The 9,472-nt window shown below is 36.0% G+C and overlaps 1 pseudogene; it reads left to right on the plus strand.

Moving 5' to 3' along the window:
• The first annotated feature begins 6,498 nt into the window (after positions 1-6,498).
• LOC105991470 lies at positions 6,499-7,423 on the plus strand (annotated as a pseudogene).
• Positions 7,424-9,472: the final 2,049 nt, after the last annotated feature.

Raw genomic sequence — 9,472 nt, forward strand, 5'->3', positions numbered from 1 at the left:
AAAGCATGCCATCAAACGAACTGCATAATCAATAGAGGGTGTTGTGACTTCACATTTTAGAAAAGAGAATGTCAGTATCACAGTAAGAGATTCTTCTGTAGGAGAGTTTTGTCTACCTTATAAAAATAGCCTCTTTTAATTAAAAAATAAGAAGAATTTTTTTCAGTTTGTCATAATATAATGCCTTAAGAGAAAGTATAATGCTCTTCATTTTATTCGAACTATGCAATCTTGATAATTAGAATCTCACTTCCTAAATTCGGCTGCATGATAACATCTTTTTACAAACTCAGCTTGTAAATTAGGTGCTTATTGATGAAATATCATAATCAAAATTGAGCTAGAGAAAAGAAAAAAATGAATCTGAAATGAGTTACCAAAGGAAATCTTTTTTGGGATAATTCAGGATAATGTGAGGCTTTGAATAGTATGTACTATGTAAGGTGCAAAGATAAATAATACACATTGTAATTGATTGGCTCAGAGAACTTCAATGTTATTAAAGATTTCTACAGTGTTGTATATTTTGCAATTTTCTTTGCTTTTGGACACCAAAGAGATGGAGAATAATAATAAAAGACAAAAACAGAAATGTATGCCAGAAAAGAACCACAGTGTTCATTAATTTCAGAAATTCATTTCATATATAAGGAAATATTTAATCTTAAAATGTTGAAAGACATGCATTACAGTAGACAGCTATGAGAAGAATGGATAGCATTTTCCCCCATTTTGAAGATTCACTAGACAGGGTTTCATTATTGCATTCTATTTTACTGTGAAACATCAGAAGAGCAATTTAACCTTTTACTGTCAAGGAAGTTTGAAGTTTTAATTGTTTTTGTTGTTGTTGTTGTGATGGTGTGCATTTGTTGATTTGGTTGAGGCTGAGAGTTATGTTTCCTACATTTTGTTCTCTGATGTTTAGATTGTAATTAAGAGAGAAATTTACCTAGGATTTGAAAGGCTATATTGAGGCATGGACCTATAATCTCAGGAAGTTCTGATAGTTCTAGTTAGTCATAAACATTTGGGGTAGTGTTCTTAGGTTATCTCCTCTACTTCATTTATTTTTGGAACTGATCCTTGAGTTAATCACTCTGATTCCAGGTGTCCATCAGGTATTTGGTGTTAGATCTAATAAATAGTTTGTTATAAATGCAAAATCTCTCCCACAGCTAAAAATCTCTATGGATCTCCATCTGAATTCCTTTTCTAGTATACATCAAATGAATATGTCCTTGATTTCCTTTTCTTTTGTCTGAGTGCTAGCTTGTCCACCAATATTATAATTATTTTTGTAGACTCATTGATTTTACTAATCCAGATTTTTTTTCAGAATTATTCTAAATTGGGTAACAACTAATTCATATGACACAACTAAGTAATCAGCTTGTTTCTTGGATAGTATCTGAATAATATATTTTTCCCTATTTTTTCTTATTCTTTACTATGCATAAAGAACTAGGCAATCATTGCTGCCATAAATAAGGAGTGTGTTTACTATAAAAAGATAAACAATGGCAGAACAATGTAACTATGAAATTTGCTACAGATTATAGTGGGCTAAAAATGTCTTGTTATAGACTTGAGAGGCTTAAATTATGAATATTTATTTTCTGAAAGTTATAAAGGGCTAGAATCCAAGAGTCAAGATTATTCTGGAAGGAACTTGACCTCTGAGAGTTTCTCCTTCTCCATCTTCCATTGTGTGTGTGTGTGAGAGAGAGAGAGAGAGAGAGAGAGAGAGAGAAAGAGAGAATATTCTTGAGAAACTGCAATGTAACCCTTTTCATCATTCTCTCCCATGCCTCTCACTAGACTTTCCTTACTATTCTGTGGCCCTACTTGAAAGATTAATTTTATTCCATCAGGACCACAAAGTTATACTCTTACAGAATCTTAATTACTTCCTTAGTGATATTTCCTTTATTATAGTCATACTAGGTTTGGTACTGTTAGGATTTTATGCGTGGAGCACACAAGCATTTAGCACACATTTCTTTAGCACATAATCAAATAACTGTATAATTATATAAATAAATAGGTAATAATAAAATATCATTTATTTGAGTGTTTATAATTACTTATTCTTATTCATCTCAAATATCTGATTCCTTAAAGAAAGTTTATGTATGTATTAAATTTTATTATGTACTTATTAAAATTATTTAACTGATATATTGTACATAATATTGAGATAACATATGATGACTTAATATATACTGATATTCTATATTGTTAGTAGGTTAGTTTTTATTTAAAATATAGTGTTAAATATCTCCCCAGATAAATAGAAAACAATTTCTAGAGAAGAGACATGTAAATCTATATTATAACAGAGTCACCTAAATCATCTATAAGAAATTCCTTATAAGTACCAAACTTAATAAACAAAATCTAAGTCATTGGGTATCTATTTCTTATACCATGATAAGAGGATGTTTAATACAATTTTGGCTGTCATATTAAAATGCAATAACTGATTAGCAGTACTCCTGCATACCATGACAGACACCTTGCTATCATAGCAAACATGGCCTCTATATGTCCCTTTGTCAAAAGTTAAAAAGAGAACAGATGGATAAAATTAATATCTGCATAGGCAAATTTAGCTGACGTTGATTTGTTCTTTATATGTAGTTAAAATACATTTGATAAGTTGATATCTATTATAAACATGTATAGCTAATAGTGACCCAATTATTCAATGTCAAATGTACCTTTCAGTATACATAAGAAGGAAAATACAAATAATACAATAAAGTTTAAACAAAGAGGATAAACTAAGTATTGGTGGCTAACACCTGTAACTCTAAATACTCAAGAGTCTGAGAATTGAAAGATCCATCCCAGGAAGAAAAGTTCATGTGCTCTATCTCCAAAACTAACAGCAAGAAAATTGGACTGGAGGTATTCATACACTACAATGCTAGCAGATCACAGAAGACTTGTAAACCAGAAGCCTTGAATTCAACTGTAGCCAAAACAAACAAACAACAAATAGAGGCAGTAATTTCTTGAATAATACTAGGACTTTTGAAAATAAATTCCTCTAAGCATTTAAATTTTCTTTTTTTAAGTGAAAATAAAAAGGTAACTATTTATGGCAATGTTTTGACTCCTATAATGGTAAATATTGGATAGCATAACTGCATATGCCTTAAAATTAATTTTAGAGACCGTCAATTGTCCATAATAATTGAACTTAGAAAAGATTTTCTACAGAGTAAGTTAATGGTTAAAAAATAAATGAAGGCTTAGAAAAGTCCAGGACCGGATGGATTTACAGCTCAGTTCTATCTTCAAAGCAGAACTCACACCAATACTCCTCCATCTCTTTAATGAAATTGAAAGCAAAAATTCACTACCACACTCTTTTTATGAAGCCAGCATAACCCTCATCCCAAAACCAGGCAGGGATTCATCAAAAAAAGAGAACTAAAGACCCATTTCTTTGATGAATATCGACGTGAAACTTCTCAACGAAATCTTGGCCAATCAACTTCAACAAGTCATTAAAAGAATCATACACCACGATCAAACAGGATTCATTTCAGGGATGCAAAACTAGATCAATATATGCAAAACAGTACAATTCATCACATCAACGTGAGCAAGGATAAGACACATGGTTATCTCAATAGATGCAAAAAAAGCATTTGACAAGATCCAACACCTCTTTATGATTAAGGCTCTGGAAAACTAGGAATCCATAGAACATTCCTCAATATAATAAAGGCTGTAAATGACAATCCTAAAGCCACAATTATACCTAATGTCAAGAAGTTAAAGCCATTTCCTCTAAATTCAGAAACAAGACAAGGGTACCCACGCTTGCCACTCCTCTTCAACCTAAAATGCTAAGCTACAGCAATAAGACAAGATGCAGACATAAAGGGGATCCAAATAGGGATGGATGAAGTAAAACTCTCCCTCTTTGCAGATGACATGATCTTGTATTTAAGGAACCCCATGGACTCCACTCCCAAGTTACTTTGAGCTGATCAGAAACTTTGTCACAGTGGCAGGGTACAAAATTAACACATAGAAATCAATGGCTTTCCTGTATGCCAATAATGAGTAACAGCCCCACAAAAAATAAAATCCTTAGGAGTTAATTTTACAAAAGAGGTGAAGGACCTGTATGACAAAAACTTTAAAAACCTGTAGAAGGAAATTAAAGAAGAACTAAGTAAGTGGAAAAACCTCCCATAATCCTGGATTGGGAGGATTAACATCATGAAAATGGCAATACTGCCAAAGCCTATCTACAAATTCAATGTGATATTTATCAACATTCTAACCTCATTCTTCAATGAATTAGAAGAAGCAACCATAAAATTCATATGGAACAATAAAAACCTGGAATAGCAAAAAACAATCCTTAGTATAAAGAACAACGCTGGAGGAATATCAATTACAAATTTCACACTCTACTACAAAGCCATAATATTCAAAACACCTTGGTACTGGCACAGAACAGACCTAAGGACCAATGGAATAGGACTTAAGACCCAGGAATGAACCCACAGACCTAAAGCCACTTAATCTTTAACATGGGAACTAAAGAAATTGAATGAAAGAAAGACAGACTTTTCAGTAAATGGTGTTGGCAAAATTGGTTAAACAGTTGTAGAAAACTAAAACTAGATCTATCTATCTGTCTATCTATCTATCTATCTATCTATCTATCTATCTATCTATCTATCTATCTATCTATCTATCTATCTATCTACCTACCTATCTATCTATCACCCTGTACCAGAACAATTCCAAATGGATCAAAGACCTCGAAATAAAAGCAGACTGCATGAAAACATATAGGAACGAATATGAGAAACTCTAGGGCTTCTTGGCACAGGCTGAAATTTTTTTAATAGAGACCCAGAAGCACAACAAATTAAAGAAAGGTTGGACAAATGATATTGCATGAAGCTGTAGAGCTTCTGCAAGGCAAAGGACATAGCTAGCAAGATCAACAGAAAGCCCACAGACTGGGAGAAGATCTTCACTAGCCATACAATGGAGAAGGGTCTCATATCTAAAATGTACTTGGAACTCAAAAAACTAAATCCCCCAACAACAAATCCTCAAAGAAACAATTCCCTAATTAATAAATGGCTAAAGACTTAAAAGAGAGACTTCTCTGAAGAGTAAATAAGAATGGGCAATAGACACATGAAGAGATGCTCAACCTGTCTAGCCATGAAAGAAATGCAAATCAAGTAAAAGCTGAGATTCCACCTCACCCCCGCTAGAATGGCTATAATCAAGAAATCTAATAACAACAGGTTCTGGAGGGGGTGTGGCCAAAAGAGAACCCTACTTCATTGTAGGTGGGAGTGTAAACTTGTTCAACCACTCTGGAAAGCAGTATGGAGGTTCCTCAAAAGACTCCACCTAGAGCTCCCCTATGACGCAGCAATCCCACATTTAGGGATTTACCCAAATGATCACAAACAAGGTCTACCAAAGCTACCAGCACAACCATGTTTATCGCACCATTATTTACCATAGTTAACCCAGATACCCCTCAGTGGATTTATGGATCAAGAAAATGTGGTATGTATATGTATATGTATACACACACACACACACACACACACACACACACACACACACACACACACAAATGGAATTCTATGCCTCAGTCAGAAAAAAATGACATTATCTCTTTTGTTAGGAAATGGAAAGACTTAGAAAAAATAATATTAACTGAAGTAAGCCAGGCCCAAAGAAACATAGGTCCCATAGTTTCCCTTATTTGCAGTGACTAGTATAAGTCTAGGACAAGCAAAGTAGGTCACAGGCTATGTACATATAGACCATATGAGATAATGGTAAGCAAAATGTACCCCACAACAGGAACACAAAAAGTTTTCTTTCTTTCTTTTTCTTTCTTACTAAGTGTTTTTAATGTACTTACAATACAGTATATGATTCTTCTGTTCTTCCCCCATGTTATAACCCCTGTTTTCACTGGATTTTATGCTGGTGTTCTGCACCTTGTCTATATTTTTTTGTAATTTGGGGAAGGGAAAGGATATTGCAGAACGCTTAAATGAGGATGCAGGCTGACCCATTGTGGTAAGGAGATGTATAGGACACTAAATTGAAAACGAACTTTACAATGTCTGGGTAGGGATGGGATATGGGAGGAGTTGGGGAGGTGGGAAAGAAAGTGATGATGGGGGAAAATGAAGGAGGAGGTAAGAATGCTCGCTTTGAAACGTACTCATTATCTTACACATGTAGCTGCAACCCCTTTGCACAACATTTTTACAATAAAAAAGTGAAGGAAGGCTTATTATAAAGAAAAATTCAAGAGGAGACTCAGGAGCCATTTTGTGAAGAGGCGAGGACTGGCTGGTTGTTTCCTTGTTGCCAACCTCGAGGAGCTGTCGATTTCTCATAGAACGTAGGAGTAGGAGATTCAAATAGAATATCTTTTCCTTCCCACATTCAGTTTTTTGAGGAGCCAGACTATCAGACACAATGGCTAGCAATGTTACCCAAAAGACCGATCCTCGTTCCATGAACTCCTGTGTATTCATTGGTTATCTCAATACCCTTGTGCTCAAGACATCTGGTGTGGAAGCAATATTCTCGATGTATGGCAAAATTGTGGGCTGCTCTGTTCACAAGGGCTTCGTCTTTGTGCAGCATGTTAATGAGAGAAATGCTCGGGCTGCTGTAGCAGACGAGGATGGCAGAATGATTGCTGGCCAGGTTTTAGATATGAATCTGGCTGCAGATCCAAAAGTGAATCGAGGAAAGGCAGGTGTGAAATGATCTGCAGCTGAGATGTACGGGTCAGTACCACAACACCCTTCTCCGTCACCTCTACTCAGCTCTTCATTTGACTAGGACTATGACTTTCAAAGAGATTGTTACGGAAGGATGTACGTTTACCTAGCCCGTGTGCCGCCGCCTCCTATTGCTTGAGCTGTGGTGCCCTCTAAACGTCAATGTGTATCAGGAAACACCTCACACAGGGGCAAAAGTAGCTTCAATTCTAACAGTGTACAGCGACGATCTTCCTCCAAGTCTGGAAAGTTGAAAGGAGATGACCTTCAAGCCATGAAGAAGGAACTGACCCATATTAAACAAAAAGTGAATTCTTCACTGGACAGCCTGGAAAACATTGAAAAGGAACAAAGCGAAAAGCAGACCTGTCCTTATCGTCTCCATTCGGGGTGAAGAATGAGAAGTCAAAAGAACAGAGCAGCAGCTCCATGAAGAAATAGGAGACTAATGTCAAGGTAGAGTCCGAGTAGGGTGCAGATGACTCTATTGAGGAGTGGGACATACTGGATTATGAGGATAATGAAGATGGGGGGAAGAGCAGCTGGAGTTGATCAAGGATGCTGAGGAAGGAGAGGGTGACAGAGACAGCGCCCATGGTGAGGATGACTCTTAAGCACGTAGTGGGTTTAGGGATTTTATCCTGTTATTTCTTTACCTAGGCACATGTCTTCAGATCAAAATTTCACCAGATCCTCTCCCCTAGTATCTTCAGTCCATGCTCACAATTCTCCCTACAATTGTCCTTCCCATGTTCATTCATTCATATTGCCCTGAGCCTAGTTCCGCTTTCACTTCCTTTGATGCTCCTGATAGTTTTGTTAAGTTCTATCCTGTAATTTTTGCCATTAATTTTGTTACCTCTTTATGACTTCACAATAAAAATGATGTAGTTTTTCAATCAACTGTCTCCAAAATAATGTCTTGTTATGCAGGGAGTACAGTTCTTCCCACTCATACACGATTTTTGCATTTGCTTCCCTAACTGCAAAGGCAATCTCATGCATTTAGTTGTAGCACTGATAACAGCTTTAAGTTAGAAATCTGTGTGTCCTACTCCACATGAGAGCGCTTTGTAAAGAAGTTAAACACAAATGTAACAATGTATTTTTGTGAATGAGAGTTGGCATGTCAGATGCATCCTTTAGAAAAGTAATTTGCGTAATAGTCTTAATAGTTGTTTTCTTTTTTTAATTTAGCTTTTGGCATTTATTTGTTTATTTATTTATTTTTGCTGTGAAAATACAGTACAGAGGGGTTACAATTACATGAGCAAGGTAATGAGTGCATTTCTTATCAAGCACTGTTGCTTCCTTCTTTCTTTCCCCTTCCCATCCTTTCCCATCTCCCCTCCACCACCCCCATCCCCCACCCCTTAGGAGTACATTTCTTATCAAGCATTGTTGCCTCCTCCTTTGTTTTTCCCTCACTATCCTTGCCCTCCCATTTCCACGACTACACTTCCTGCCCACCCTACCCCTGCCAAAGTTGTAAAGTTTGTTTTTTAGCATAGCATCTTGAACATCTCATTGTTGCAATGGGTCCACCTGTATTCCTATTTAAACAATTTGTTTTTTACCTCTTCCGCTCCACAAATTATACCATCAAATACATTGAAAACAGGGGTTTGACTGGGGGGGAAGGACATACAAAGCAGCAAAGAAATTATCTTATAAATATGTTAGAAACAATAGCAAGAAAGAAAATCCATTTGAGTCCATATCTTGGGGTTCATTTCACCTAACATCAACTTATCTGACTGTTTCTGCAGGTCTCAGACATATACTAGTTATTGCAACTAAGAGAAACCGTGGGACCTATGTTTCTTTGGGCCTGGCTTACTTCACTTAATATAATTTTGTCCAAGTCTTTCCATTTCCTAACAAATGGGGCAATGTCATTCTTTTTGATGAAGGCATCACGTTTTGTTGTCTTATTCACCTACTGAGGGGCATCTGGTTTGGTTCCATATCTTAGCTATGGTAAATAATGTTACAATAAACGTAGTTGTGCTGGTAGCTTTAGTATCGTCTTGTTTATGAGCATTTGCGTAAATGCCCAAAAGTGGGATTACTAGGTCATAGGGGAGCTTTTCTAAAGTTGATACTGTGGATTATTTTTGTGAACAGCCTGTTTGGGACTTTTTTGTCCTCAAAAATAAACAAGTCCTTATTAAACAAGGAATTTGGAGAGAGAAAAAAAGAAGAAAAATTAAGATGGTTATTTCTGTCCTTAATGTATTTGTAATCTAAACATATGATCCACCAAAGTGTACTTCCGGATGATAATAAAAGACAATATGATTTTCTGTATTCAATGATGGAGTCATATTTAAGGAAAACTCATACACATGAGAAAGGGTTTTAAAACTACAGAAAATACCTTTGGTATGGCCTTGTTTATGATTGTTTGGATAAATGACCAGAAGTGTGATTGCTGGATCATAGGGGAGCTCTATGTGTAGTCTTTTGAGGAACCTTCATACTGCTTTCCGGAGTGGTTGAACAAGTTTACACTCCCCCCAACAATGCAGTAGGGATCTCTTTTGGCCACATCCTCTCCAGCTACCAGCACAACTGTGTTTATTGCAACATTATTTACCATAGCTAAGATACAGAACCAACCCAGATGTCCCTCAGTAGGTGAATAAGTCAAGAAAATGTGA

This window comes from Dipodomys ordii, unplaced genomic scaffold (assembly GCF_000151885.1).
Source record: "Dipodomys ordii isolate 6190 unplaced genomic scaffold, Dord_2.0 Scaffold73, whole genome shotgun sequence".
Classification (NCBI taxonomy): Eukaryota; Metazoa; Chordata; class Mammalia; order Rodentia; family Heteromyidae; genus Dipodomys; species Dipodomys ordii.